Source organism: Schistocerca nitens, chromosome 2 (genome assembly GCF_023898315.1).
Source record: "Schistocerca nitens isolate TAMUIC-IGC-003100 chromosome 2, iqSchNite1.1, whole genome shotgun sequence".
NCBI lineage: Eukaryota > Metazoa > Arthropoda > Insecta > Orthoptera > Acrididae > Schistocerca > Schistocerca nitens.
The window spans coordinates 408179222-408194164 of record NC_064615.1 but is presented as its reverse complement, the minus strand read 5'-3'; the positions used below and the strand labels follow the sequence as shown (position 1 = coordinate 408194164).

General features: G+C 42.0%; 1 protein-coding gene across 1 annotated transcript in view; it reads right to left on the bottom strand.

Annotated features, from left to right (window-relative positions):
- Window positions 1-14943, bottom strand: part of LOC126236260 (GPI inositol-deacylase) — a 169478-nt gene that overhangs the window by 19412 nt on the left and 135123 nt on the right. The window lies entirely within an intron of this gene.

Sequence of the window (14943 nt, the reverse complement as noted above, 5' to 3'; positions counted from 1 at the left end):
ATTAAATTTATTATTCACTGATTTAATGATAAATCATGATTTTAAAGCTTAGGATTAAAGAAATCATTTGACTTTATCAGAAGGCTGCTTTTCATGGCTGAGAGTTACAATGAAAAATCAGTTGTACAAAATTGGTGATGAAATAGGTCTCCTAAAAAAATCACAATCTTTTTATCTAACTCTTTAGACTTTAACGATAAGCACTGTACATCCATCATATTATAATCACCCTTCTACTGAAGAAGTGACCATACCTGACACTCTGAGAATACACATCATGATACAAATGATACGCAACAAGTGCTGAGGAAACAGATCAGTCATACAAATGACTCCATGTGGAAAGCTGATGACTGACATGAATTTGGGAAAAAATGGAAGAACACAAGGTTTGTCAAAAATACAAAGTTCAGCAAAGAAATAACTGGACTGATTTTCAACAGACAAACAGTGTGGGCCTCAAGGTCAAATGGTACAGTCTTAGACATAAAAACTGCTCATCGGCCGGCCGCCACAGAAACGAAGTCAGAGTCATTCACTAAAGATGGCCAATAAAACCAACTGCCCCTTGAGAACGCTGCACAATCTGACTACACTGTAAGATGTGGAAGTGTCAGGAGGAAGTGTTATCTGCTTCTCAGATGTGTTGTGTGAGCCTGTGGTTTAACGGTAATCACCGTACATTCGAACGTATAGTAGCGTGTTCACGTCCAACTGTAATTTTTTTTTCCTTAACCATATTTCGACCCTCATCTAAAGTTATGACTCTGATGGAACATCGAAGATAATTTGCTTCACATTCTACCCACCAGTAATAACAAACACTTCCAGAAACAATTCCGCACGACACCATGTGGCTGCATCATGATCAGAGCAGCTTATGCTTGAGCATTTCCTCATGCTGCAGCGGCTACCGGCTACTGGCCACCGGTCACCGACCACCGGCCAGACGCCACCCGCCGCCTGAGATCGGGTGCCGCCCAGGTGAATCAGTGCGATGCTGTCAGTGTATATATCAACTGTCATTTTCGAATTTGAAGTTCTAGTTATCATCTTTTTTTTTTTACAATTTGTACAGAAACCAGATGGCAGTTATAAGAGTTGAGGGGCATGAAAGGGAAGCAGTGGTTGGGAAAGGAGTGAGGCAGGGTTGTAGCCTCTCCCTGATGTTATTCAATCTGTATATTGAACAAGCAGTAAAGGAAACAAAAGAAAAATTCGGAGTAGGTATTAAAATTCATGGAGAAGAAGTAAAAACTTTGAGGTTTGCCGATGACATTGTAATTCTGTCAGAGACAGCAAAGGACTTGGAAGAGCAGTTGAACGGAATGGACAGTGTCTTGAAAGAAGGATATAAGATGAACATCAACAAAAGCAAAACGAGAATAATGGAATGTAGTCAAATTAAATCGGGTGATGCTGAGGGAATTAGATTAGGAAATGAGACACAAAGTAGTAAAGGAGTTTTGCTATTTAGGGAGTAAAATAACTGATGATGGTCGAAGTAGAGAGGATATAAAATGTAGACTGGCAATGGCAAGGAAATCGTTTCTGAAGAAGAGAAATTTGTTAACATCGGGTATAGATTTAAGTGTCAGGAAGTCGTTTCTGAAAGTATTTGTATGGAGTGTAGCCATGTATGGAAGTGAAACATGGACGATAACTAGTTTGGACAAGAAGAGAATAGAAGCTTTCGAAATGTGGTGCTACAGAAGAATGCTGAAGATAAGGTGGATAGATCACGTAACTAATGAGGAGGTATTGAATATGATTGGGGAGAAGAGAAGTATGTGGCACAACTTGACTAGAAGAAGGGATCGGTTGGTAGGACATGTTTTGAGGCATCAAGGGATCACAAATTTAGCATTGGAGGGCAGTGTGGAGGGTAAAAATCGTAGAGGTAGACCAAGAGATGAATACACTAAGCAGATTCAGAAGGATGTAGGCTGCAGTAGGTACTGGGAGATGAAGAAGATTGCACAGGATAGAGTAGCATGGAGAGCTGCATCAAACCAGTCTCAGGACTGAAGATCACAACAACAACAGTTATCATCTTGCAGTTAAGCACTGGATTTTACTCGAAAATCATTAAATACGGTTAAGCACTGTAAAATTGGGTCGCATTTGGAAAAAGATGTAACATCCACACCACAATATTTACTTTTGGTATAATAGGGGGGGGGGGGGGGGGGAATGCAGAGGAGGCAGCACGAAAGATTTGAACTGCGTGTGGAGTGAGAGCTTTTGGGAAAAATATGACAGAAAAAGATATTCTTATTTCAACAGAGATCGTTATGGCATGAATGATTTTCCAAATTAAGGAAGTCTCGACTACTGATATACGTGATGGATTACCATTTAACCATCATGCGACATTCGCATTCAACAGGCAAGGTTATGAAGCCTGGTGTAGGAGTACTGTATTCTCTAATTCGAAGCAACAAAAATCAACAGAGTGACTATTATTGCAGTTTCGCTTGAACGTCATCAAGTTCGTCATTGAGCAGTCCTATGCAGTACTGTTACTGGTTACGAGTTATTATGCCTTTATCATCAAGTTCCTAAAAAGAAATGAGAGGCTGAGCCCTACCAAAAGACATAAACTCAAGCAAAGAGTAGTGTGAACATAATATTTTCCATCTGATAGCTCCGAAAGTGTGTTCTGCACTACAAATTCTTCCCCAAGGATGTGTCCATCACAGCTGGAATTTGTTGCCAATGGCTGCGACATCTTTTGGTCACAATATAAGAAAATCGACTGACAAAACTGCTACTGCATGATAACGCACTCTGTTGATTTGAGAAACAAAAGTACCCAGGAGACTGATGGGGAAGTCATTTCTCAGGCACTTGTATTGATAGGGAAGTCATCTCCCGGGCACCTGTCCCTCTGGTCGTATACTCGTAATCTTTTACCTTTCCCACTCTTGATCGAAGGCAATTCATTTCTAGACAAAAATGCTCTACAGATTACACTGGTTTAATGACATCATTAGAACCAGTGGATTTCTAAAGGCATAGAATTTGTAAATTACTTTAGCACTGTCAGCCTGTTTTGTATCTTGTGAAAGGATATACTGCTGCTGATTAATTTCTCTTTGGTGATTACTGTTGTTATTAAAATATTCACTGTACTAATACAAATTAAATTCAACTTACAACAGAAACATCACGACGGCAGTCTATCTCAATAAAGCGTTAAGTGCCTGTAAGTTAATTGTGCCTATTTTAACACGAGTTAGTAGGACATTATATCTAAAAACAAAGATGATGTGACTTACCAAACGAAAGTGCTGGCAGGCCGATAGACACACAAACAAACACAAACATACACACAAAATTCAAGCTTTCGCAACCAACGGTTGCTTCGTCTTCCTGACGAACCGTTGTTTGCGAAAGCTTGAATTTTGTGTGTATGTTTGTGTTTGTTTGTGTGTCTATCGACCTGCCAGCACTTTCGTTTGGTAAGTCACATCATCTTTGTTTTTAGATATATTTTTCCCACGTGGAATGTTTCCCTCTATTATATTCATATCATTAGTAGGACATTACTGACATTTGGCTTCAAAAATGTCTGTACTTACTTCATGTCCTGTATCATACTCAAGTATTATGAAAATGTGACAGTTTATGGATAAATTAAATATTCACAACAACAAAAAATATGTCAGCAGAAAACAAAAGTGCCATTATGAATTTTGCAGTACCATAAGGTTTCTGTTCTGAATGAAGGGGTACTGAAAATAGCAAGACAAATTTTGCTCGAGCGTTGTCTTGCGGTTGCCTTATTGTACTTACTTCATGTCCCTACGAAAGCCTTGAGGTCATAGTGTGTTACTGTCCAGGTGAAAAAAGTAGTTTTTCAAAATTATCAGATGACAGATGGAGTTTGTCAGATTCCACCAATTATGAGTGCATTATTAATTGTTGGTTCACAGGCACTTTTCTGCTGCTTATTGTGACTATTTTTTGAATGTCAGAGCTGGAAGAAGAGAAATATCAGATTTTCGCCATATGGAATATTCGAATTCACCTTAAGTCTCCACGTTTCGAGCAATAGCAGAATATCCGTGAGAAAAGCAGACAACAAGAAGCCAGGTCATGCCTATCTTCTGGAGGGTGTGCCAATGACTGTGATCTCAATAACATATTGTATACCAAAGATATGTTGACAACTCAACTACTGGAGAATCTCCAAAATTGTGAATCACATCTAGTGAATAAGCTACCAAGGTTTCGGTCTGATTAAGACAGTAAAACACAAATAATTGTTGCAGTCATAAATTTATGATATTTGTTTGCACTCAGTGCATCGATGTATTATAAATAATTACACTCCAGTCCCTAAACCTACTTACATAAATGCTAATAAGATTCATTCACATATAATGAGGATATCAAGCCCTTGCCACCCATATCATTGAGGCGAAGCTTTAGTCACTTCCGAGGTCACTCACAGAACCCTTCAGCTGATATCCTTCCCGGTAGTGTAACTGAAACTTGGCAACACTGCAGAATATGTTTGGAAACTGTGTGACTGATGAATTACTTCCTTGCTGGCATAGAACTATCCTGCTAGATTCATTTGATATTACAGTCATTTCAACTGAATAATGTGAGTAATTTTCTCTTGAGATGTGGTGGGCTTTTCAGCCTGTGAAAGCTGTTAAACACGGGAAATACAACTACTCTTGTCTTTTATGTTGCAATATATCTAGCATAACGACTTCTGGGCCATTAAGTAGGACATATACTGCCCCTCATCGCTAGCTCCGCGGTAATGTGCTTGCTTACCAGGTACAAGCTGCTTTTGTTCGCCTTTTGAAACTTGCTGAAAGTCAGATCTTTAATTTGTTTGTAGCAGAGATACAAGCAGGCAAATAGAAATTCAATAAGTGAATCGTAAGACAATGCTCGAGCAAAATTTGTCTTGCTACTTTCAGTACCCCTTAGTGTCAGGGCAAAAACTTTATGGTACTGCAAAATTCATAATACCACTTTTGTTTTCTGCCAACATATTTTTTGTTGTTGTGAATACATAATTTTATCTATTAGCTGTCACATTTTCATAATACTTGAGTATTATGAAAAGTTGGTAATATCCTTCTAATTCAAATCAAAATAGGCACAATCATCTTATAAACACTTAATTCTTTATTAATATATGTAAAAACAAAGATGATGTGACTTACCGAACGAAAGTGCTGGCAGGTCGATAGACACACAAACAAACACAAACACACACACAAAATTCAAGCTTTCGCAACAAACTGTTGCCTCATCATGAAAGAGGGGAAGGAGAGGGAAAGACGAAAGGATGTGGGTTTTAAGGGAGAGGGTAAGGAGTCATTCCAATTCCGGGAGCGGAAAGACTTACCTTAGGGGGAAAAAAGGACAGGTATACACTCGCACACACGCACATATCCATCCGGGTCTTTTAAATATGTCTGCTTGTGTCTGTATATGTGTGGATGGATATGTGCGTGTGTGCGAGTGTATACCTGTCCTTTTTTCCCCCTAAGGTAAGTCTTTCCGCTCCCGGGATTGGAATGACTCCTTACCCTCTCCCTTAAAACCCACATCCTTTTGTCTTTCCCTCTCCTTCCCCTCTTTCCTGATGAGGCAACAGTTTGTTGCGAAAGCTTGAATTTTGTGTGTGTGTTTGTGTGTCTATCGACCTGCCAGCGCTTTCGTTCGGTAAGTCACATCATCTTTGTTTTTACATATATTTTTCCCACGTGGAATGTTTCCCTCTATTATATTAATTCTTCATTAAGATAGACTGCCATCATGGTGTTTCTGTCGTAAGATGAATTTAATTTGTATTAGTACAGTGAATATTTTAATTGTGTTTTCCATTAGTTTATTGAACACAACAATAATCATCAAAGAGAAATTAATCAGCAACAGTATATTCTTCCACAAGATATAACACAATCTGACAGTGCTAAAGTAGTTGACAAATTCTACACTTTTATAAACCTACTGGTTCCAACGATATCATTAACCCAGAGCATTTTCATCTAGAAATGAATTGCCTCGACAGTTGATCGATCAAGAGTGGGAAAGGTAAAAGATTTTGAGTATATGGCCAGAGGGACAGGTGCCTGGGAGATGACTTCCCTGTCAATACAAGTGCCTGGAAGGGGCGCACCCTTGGGGAAGAATTCGTAGTGCAGAACACACTTTTGGATCTATCAGATGGCAAAGATTATGTTCACACTACTCTTTGCTCAAGTTTACATCTTTTGGAAGGACTCAGTGTTTCATTTCTTCTTAGGAAATTAACGATAAAGGCATAATAACTCGCAACCAGTAACAGTATTGCATAGGAATGCTCACTGAGTGACCTGATGACGTTCAAGTGAAACTGCAATAATAGTCACTCCGTTGATTTTTGTTTTTTCGAATTAGAGAATGCAGTACTCCTACACCAGATTTCTGACCCTGCCTGTTGAATGCAAATGTCACATGATGGTTAAATGGTAATCCATCACTTATATCAGTAGTTGAGACTTCCTTAATGTGGAAAATCATTCATGCCAGAACAATCTTTGTTTAAATAAGAATATCTTTTTCTGTCGTATTTTTCCCAAAAGCTCTCGCTCCACACATAGTTCAAATTTTTTGAGCTGCCTCTTCTGCATTCCCCCCTATTATACCAAAAGTAAATATTGTGTTGCAGATGTTACATCCTTTTCCACTTGCGACCCAATTTTATAACGCTTAACCGTATTTGATGATTTTTGAGTATGAAAATCCAAAGTTTAACTGCATGATGATAACTAGAACTTCAGATTCGTAAATGACAGTCGATACATACAATGACGGAATTGTGCCACTTTTACCTGGGCGGCCCCCGATTTCAGGTGGCAGGTGGTGTCTGGCCAGTGGCCGGTAGCCGCTGCAGTGCGAGGAAATGCTCAAGCGTAAGCTGCTCTGATCACAACGCAGCCATGCGCTGTCCTGTGGAATATTTTCTGGAAGTATTTGTTATTACTGGTGGGTAGAATGTGAAGTGAATTGTCTTTGATATTTAATCAGAGTCATAACACTAGAAATGTAGTAAAATAATAATAATAATAATAATAATAATAACAATAATAATAAAGATACGGTCGGACATGAACACGCTACTATACGTTTCGAATGCATGGGCTCACACAACACGACAGCATCACGGAAGTAGACCACACTTCCTCCTGACACTTCCACATCTTACAGTGATGCCAGATTGTGCAGATGGCCGGACTTAGTGTTGTCAGGGGTGGTTGGTTTTATTGGCCACCTTAAGTGAATGACTCGGACTTAGTGTCTGTGGCGGCCGGCTGGTAGTCAGTTTTTATGTCTAAGACTGTACATTGCCAAGTCATGTGACATTCCTCTCTCCACTCCCATCATTCACTGACCTGCCAACCCCTCACTCAGGCTGTGGCCAATGTCGAAAAACATGCTTAGCATTTTGGGAGAGTAACAGATCATTGTGAAATTTTTAGTGAAACTTTGAAGTCTGCCACAGATGCTCATTCTTTATTGAAATAAATGTATGGTGATGAGTGTCACTAATGCGCTCAAGTTTTTGAGTGGTTTAAACAGTTCAAAGAGGAACAAGAAGAGACTGAAGATGAGTCACATCTAGGGTGACTCTCAACATGAATAATGGACAAAAATATTGAAAAAACTGGAGGTTGAGTCCAAAAAGACTATCAGTTGAGTATTTTTGTCACTGCTGACAGTGTAAGAATCAACGAAGAAACACAGTCTGGCAGACTTTACCTGAACATATTCACATGAGGAAAAATCTGTTCAAAAATGGTATTTAAGGACCAGTACCTGTTAAATTGCTTTCAATCTACATTTACATCTCATATAAACTCCGCAAGTCATCGTAAGATCCGTGGCAGAGGGCACCACGTATAACTGCTGGTCATTTCTTTTCTTTTTCCATTCGCAAACAGAGTGAGGGAAAAAACAACTGGCTGCAAGTATCCATACAAGCCATAATTTCTTTCATCTTATATTAATGGTCCTTACACTGAATGTACATTGGTGGCAATAGAATTGATCTGCAGTTGGTGTCAAATCCCAGTTCTCTAAATTTCTGCAATAGTGCCTCATGAAAGAAGTGTCATCTTCCCTCCAGGAATTCCCACTTGAGTTCAAGCAGCATTTCCATAATACTTGCATACTGATCGAATCTACTGATAACAAATCTAGCAGCATGCCTCTGAATTGCTTAGACGCTTTTCTTTAATTTGACCTGGTGGTGATCCCACACACTTGAGCAGTGCTCAAGTTTGGGTCACACTAGTATTCAATGTGCACTTTAAAGATAAACTATACTTTCCCAAAGTTCTTGCACTAAAACGAAGCTGACTATAAACCTTCCCTACTACAGTTCTTATATGTTCATTCCACTTCATATCACTTTGCATCATTGTGGCTAGATACTTAATTGACTTTACTGTGTCAAGCAGCATTTTACTAATGCTGTATTCAAACATTACAGGATTGTTTTTCCTACTCATCTACATTAATTTACTATTTTATATATTTAGAGCAAGTTGCTATTCATCACACCAACCAGACATTCTGTCATCTTGTATTCCCTTACAGTCACTCAATGATGACACGTTCCCATACACCACTGCAACATCAGCAAACAGCCGTAAATTGCTGTTCACCCTGCCCGCCACATCATTTCTGCATAAGAGAATAAGAGTGGTCCTGTCAAATTTTCCTGGGGCACTTCTGAGTATACCTTTGTCCTCAATGAACACTCGCTGTTGTCAACATACTGGGTTCTATTACTTAAAAGTCTTCGAGCCACTCACATATCAGGAACAGTCTGCAGTGGTGCACCATGTCAAATGCTTTCTGGAAATCTAGGAATGTGGAATCTACCTGTTGCCCTCCATCCACTGTTTGCAAGACATCATGTGAGAAAAGGGTAAGCTGAGTTTCGTGTGAGTGATGCGTTATAAATCTGTGCTGAGTTATGGACTGAAGCTTTTCGTTTCCCAGCAGGGGACTGGGTGTTGTGTGTCCTTCATCATCATTGACATGCAAGTCACTATCGTGGCATCAACTACATCTACATCTACATACATACTCCACAATCCACCATACGGTATGTGGCGGAGGGTACCTCGTACCACAACTAGCATCTTCTCTCCCTGTTCCACTCCCAAACAGAACAAGGGAAAAATGACTGCCTATATGCCTCTGTCCAACCCCTAATCTCTCTTATCTTATCTTTGGGGTCTTTCCACGAAATATAAGTTGGCAGCAGTAAAATTGTACTGCAGTCAGCCTCAAATGCTGGTTCTCTAAATTTCCTCAATAGCGATTCATGAAAAGAATGCCTCCTTTCCTCTAGAGACTCCCACCCGAGTTCCTGAAGCATTTCTGTAACACTCACGTGATGATCAAACCTACCAGTAACAAATCTAGCAGCCCGCCTCTGAATTGCTTCTATGTCCTCCCTCAATCCGACCTGATATGGATCCCAAACGCTCGAGCAGTACTCAAGAATAGGTTGTATTAGTATTTTATAAGTGGTCCTTTACAGATGAACCAGATCTTCCCAAAATTCTACCAATGAACCGAAGACGACTATCCGCCTTCCCCACAACTGCCATTACATGCTTGTCCCACTTCGTATCGCTCTGCAATGTTATGCCCAAATATTTAATCAACGTGACTGTGTCAAGCGCTACACTACTAATGGAGTAGTCAAACATTACGAGATTCTTTTTCTGATTCATATGCATTAATTTACATTTATCTATATTTAGAGTTAGCTGCCATTCTTTACAGCAATCACAAATCCTGTCCAAGTCATCTTGTATCCTCCTACAGTCGCTCAACAACAACACCTTCCCGTACACCACAGCATCATCAGCAAACAGCCGCACATTGCTATCCACCCTATCCAAAAGATCATTAATGTAGATAAAAAACAACAGTGGACCTACCACACTTCCCTGGGGCACTCCAGATGATACGCTCACCTCCGATGAACACTCACCATCGAGGACAATGTACTGGGTTCTATTACTTAAGAAGTCTTCGAGCCACTCACATATTTGGGAACCAATCCCACATGCTCGTACCTTAGTTAGGAGTCTGCAGTAGGGCACTGAGTCAAATGCTTTCCAAAAGTCAAGGAATATGGCATCCGTCTGATACCCTTCATCCATGGTTCGCAAGATATCATGTGAAAAAAGGGCGAGTTGCGTTTCGCAGGAGTGATGCTTTCTAAAGCCATGCTGGTGCATGGACAGCAACTTCTCTGTCTCAAGGAAATTCATTATATTCGAACTGAGAATATGTCCAAGAATCCTGCAACAAACCGATGTTAAGGCTATTGCTCTGTAATTTTGAGGATCCGTCCTTCTACCCTTCTTATATACAGGTGTCACCTGCGCTTTTTTCCAGTCGCTCGGGACTTTATGTTGGGCAAGAGATTCGTGATAAATGCAAGCTAAGTACGGAGCCAATGCAGTAGAGTACTCTCTGTAAAACCGAATTGGAATCCCATCACCACCTGGCGATTTATTTATTTTCAACCCATTCAGCTGCTTCACAACCCCATGGATGTCTATCACTATGTCCTCCATACGGGAACCTGTATGAGACTCAAATGGCGGTATGTTTGTACGATCCTCCGGCGTGAAAGATTTCTCAAATGCTAAATTTAAAATTTCAGCTTTCGTTTTGCTGTCTTCCATTACCAGGCCAGACTGGTCAGTGAGTGACCGGATGGAAGCCTTCGACCCGCTTACCAATTTTACGTAAGACCAGAATTTCCTTGAGTTTTCAGCAAGATCTTTTGCTAAGGTATGACGGTGGTAGTGGTTGTATGCTTCGCGCATCGTCTTTTTACAGCAGCATGAATCTCTACTAACTTTTGCCTGTCCTCATTCTCCTGATCTTTCTTGTACCACGAGTGCAACTGTCTTTGCTTCCTGAGCATTCTCCAAATTGCGCTGATAAACCACGGTGGGTCTTTTCCATCTGTAACCCACTTTTTCGGCACATACTTGTCCAATGCATGGTTTACAATGTGTTTAAAATTTGCCCATAATTCTTCCACGTACATCATACTGTAAGTAAATGAAGTCAATTCATTTACTAAGTAGGATGCTAACAACTGCTTATCTGCTCTTTCTAGTAAGAATACTCTCCTAGCCTTCTTGACAACTTTTTAACTTTCGTAACCACAGTCATAATGACAACATCATGATCACTAATCCCTGTCTCAACACTGACACCGTCAATGAGGTCTTGTCTGCAATACGGTGGCCGAACCCCAAAGGGGATATTTCAGCCAATAAATGCCATACGATCATTTCATTTCATTATGCACCACTTAGAGAAATCCTTCCTAGGAACCCAAGGCTCTACTTTTTGAATCAGAGCTCACATTTGTAGATGACACTTTTATGACCTGGTGCAAAGGCACTTTGTTCTTATAATTCCATAACTTGGACATCTTGCTCTCTGATCTGTTTCATGTGGTCTTTTTTTTTTTTTTTTTTGCTTCAGAGAGTTTCTTTCCTGAACTTTTACATTCAGCTCAGGCCCAGTAAAATCTGATGCCAATATTAAACACCCAGGTGCAACACTTAACCCATGCATCAATTCAGCTTATCTCCCTGTAGTCATTTACTAACACAGGAGGGCGTGTTGCGTGGATCATTATGTGAATACTCATATATATACTCGTGTGTATGTTTGTGTTTGTTTGTGTGTCTATCGACCTGCCAGCACTTTCGTTCGGTAAGTCACATCACCTGTGTTTTTAGATATATTTTTCCCACATGGAATGTTTCCCTCTATTATGTTCACATATACAGACACAAGCAGACATATACAGAGGCAAAGAGGTTGGGCAGAGATGTCAGTCGAGTCGGAAGTGCAGAGGCAAAGATGTTGTCGAATGGCAGGTGAGGTATGAGTGGCGGCAACTTGAAATTAGCGGAGATTGACGCCTGGTGGATAACGGGAAGAGAGGATATATTGAAGAGCAAGTTCCCATCTCCGGAGTTCGGATAGGTTGGTGTTAGTGGGAAGTATCCAGATAACCCGGACGGTGTAACACTGTGCCAAGATGTGCACCAAGGCATGTTTAGCCACAGGGTGATCCTCATTACCAACAAACACTGTCTGCCTGTGTCCATTCATGCGAATGGACAGTTTGTTGCTGGTCATTCCCACATAGAATGCGTCACAGTGTAGGCAGGTCAGTTGGTAAATCACGTGGGAGCTTTCACACGTGGCTCTGCCTTTGATCGTGTACACCTTCCGGGTTACAGGACTGGAGTAGGTGGTGGTGGGAGGGTGCATGGGACAGGTTTTACACCGGACGCAATTACAAGGGTAGGAGCCAGAGGGTAGGGAAGGTGGTTTGGGGATTTCATAGGGATGAACTAAGAGGTTACGAAGGTTAGGTGGACGGCGGAAAGACACTCTTGGTGGAGTGGGGAGGATTTCATGAAGGATGGATCTCATTTCAGGGCAGGATTTGAGGAAGTCGTATCCCTGCTGGAGAGCCACATTCAGAGTCTGATCCAGTCCCGGAAAGTATCCTGTCACAAGTGGGGCACTTTTATGGTTCTTCTGTGGGAGGTTCTGGGTTTGAGAGGATGAGGAAGTGGCTCTGGTTATTTGCTTCTGTACCAGGTCGGGAAGGTAGTTGCGGGATGCGAAAGCTGTTGTCAGGTTGTTGGTGTAATGGTTCAGGGATTCCAGACTGGAGCAGATTCGTTTCCCACGAAGACCTAGGCTGTAGGGAAGGGACCGTTTGATGTGGAATGGGTGGCAGCTGTCATAATGGAGGTACTGTTGCTTGTTGGTGGGTTTGATGTGGACGGACGTGTGAAGCTGGCCATTGGACAGGTGGAGGTCAACATCAAGGAAAATGGCATGGGATTTGGAGTAGGACCAGGTGAATCTGATGGAACCAAAGGAGTTGAGGTTGGAGAGGAAATTCTGGAGTTCTTCTTCACTGTGAGTCCAGATCATGAAGATGTCATCAATAAAACTGTACCAAACTTTGGGTTGGCAGGCCTGGGCAACCAAGAAGGGTTCCTGTAAGCGACCCATGAATAGGTTGGCGTACGAGGGGGCCATCCTGGTACCCATGGCTGTTCCCTTTAATTGTTGGTATGTCCGGTCTTCAAAAGTGAAGAAGTTGTGGGTCAGGATGAAGCTGGCTAAGGTAATGAGGAAAGAGGTTTTAGGTAGGGTGGCAGGTGATCGGCGTGAAAGGAAGTGCTCCATCGCTGCGAGGCCCTGGACGTGCAGGATATTTGTGTATAACGAAGTGGCATCAATGGTTACAAGGATGGTTTCCGGGGGTAACAGATTGGGTAAGGATTCCAGGCGTTCGAGAAAGTGGTTGGTGTCTTTGATGAAGGATGGGAGACCGCATGTTATAGGTTGAAGGTGTTGATCTACGTAGGCAGAGATACGTTCTGTGGGGGCTTGGTAACCAGCTACAACGGGGCGGCCGGGATGATTGGGTTTGTGAATTTTAGGAAGAAGGTAGAAGGTAGGGGTGCGGGGTGTCGGTGGGGTCAGGAGGTTGATGGAGTCAGGTGAAAGGTTTTGTAGGGGGCCTAAGGTTCTGAGGATCCCTCGAAGCTCCGCCTGGACATCAGGAATGGGATTACCTTGGCAAACTTTGTATGTGGTGTTGTCTGAATCATAATGATGCGAAAACGGAATCGCTGAACCATTACACCAACAACCTGACAACAGCTTTCGCATCCCGCAACTACCCTCCCGACCTGGTACAGAAGCAAATAACCAGAGCCACTTCCTCATCCTCTCAAACCCAGAACCTCCCACAGAAGAACCACAAAAGTGCCCCACTTGTGACAGGATACTTTCCGGGACTGGATCAGACTCTGAATATGGCTCTCCAGCAGGGATACGACTTCCTCAAATCCTGCCCTGAAATGAGATCCATCCTTCATGACATCCTCCCCACTCCACCAAGAGTGTCTTTCCGCCGTCCACCTAACCTTCGTAACCTCTTAGTTCATCCCTATGAAATCCCCAAACCACCTTCCCTACCCTCCGGCTCCTACCCTTGTAATCGCGCCCGGTGTAAAACCTGTCCCATGCACCCTCCCACCACCACCTACTCCACCTAACGATCAAAGGCAGAGCCTCGTGTGAAAGCACCCATGTGATCTATCAACTGACCTGCCTACACTGTGACGCATTCTATGTGGGAATGACCAGCAACAAACTGTCCATTCGCATGAATGGACACAGGCAGACAGTGTTTGTTGGTAATGAGGATCACCCTGTGGCTAAGCATGCCTTGGTGCACGGCCAGCACATCTTGGCACAGTGTTACACCGGCCGGGTTATCTGGATACTTCCCACTAACACCAACCTATCCGAACTCCGGAGATGGGAACTTGCTCTTCAATATATCCTCTCTTCCCGTTATCCACCAGGCGTCAATCTCCGCTAATTTCAAGTTGCCGCCACTCATACCTCACCTGCCATTCAACAACATCTTTGCCTCTGCACTTCCGCCTTGACTGACATCTCTGTCCAACCTCTTTGCCTCTGTATATGTCTGCTTGTGTCTGTATATGTGTGGATGGATATGTGTGTGTGTGTGCGCGAGTGTATACCCGTCCTTTTTTCCCCCTAAGGTAAGTCTTTCCGCTCCCGGGATTGGAATGACTCCTTACCCTCTCCCTTAAAACCCAAATCCTTTCGTCTTTCCCTCTCCTTCCCTCTTTCCTGACGAGGCAACCGTTGGTTGCGAAAGCTAGAATTTTGTGTGTATGTTTGTGTGTTTATCGACATGCCAGCGCTTTCGTTTGGTAAGTCACATCATCTTTGTTTTTAGATATATTTTTTCCCACGTGGAATGTTTCCCTCTATTATATTCATATCATTAATTTGAACCCA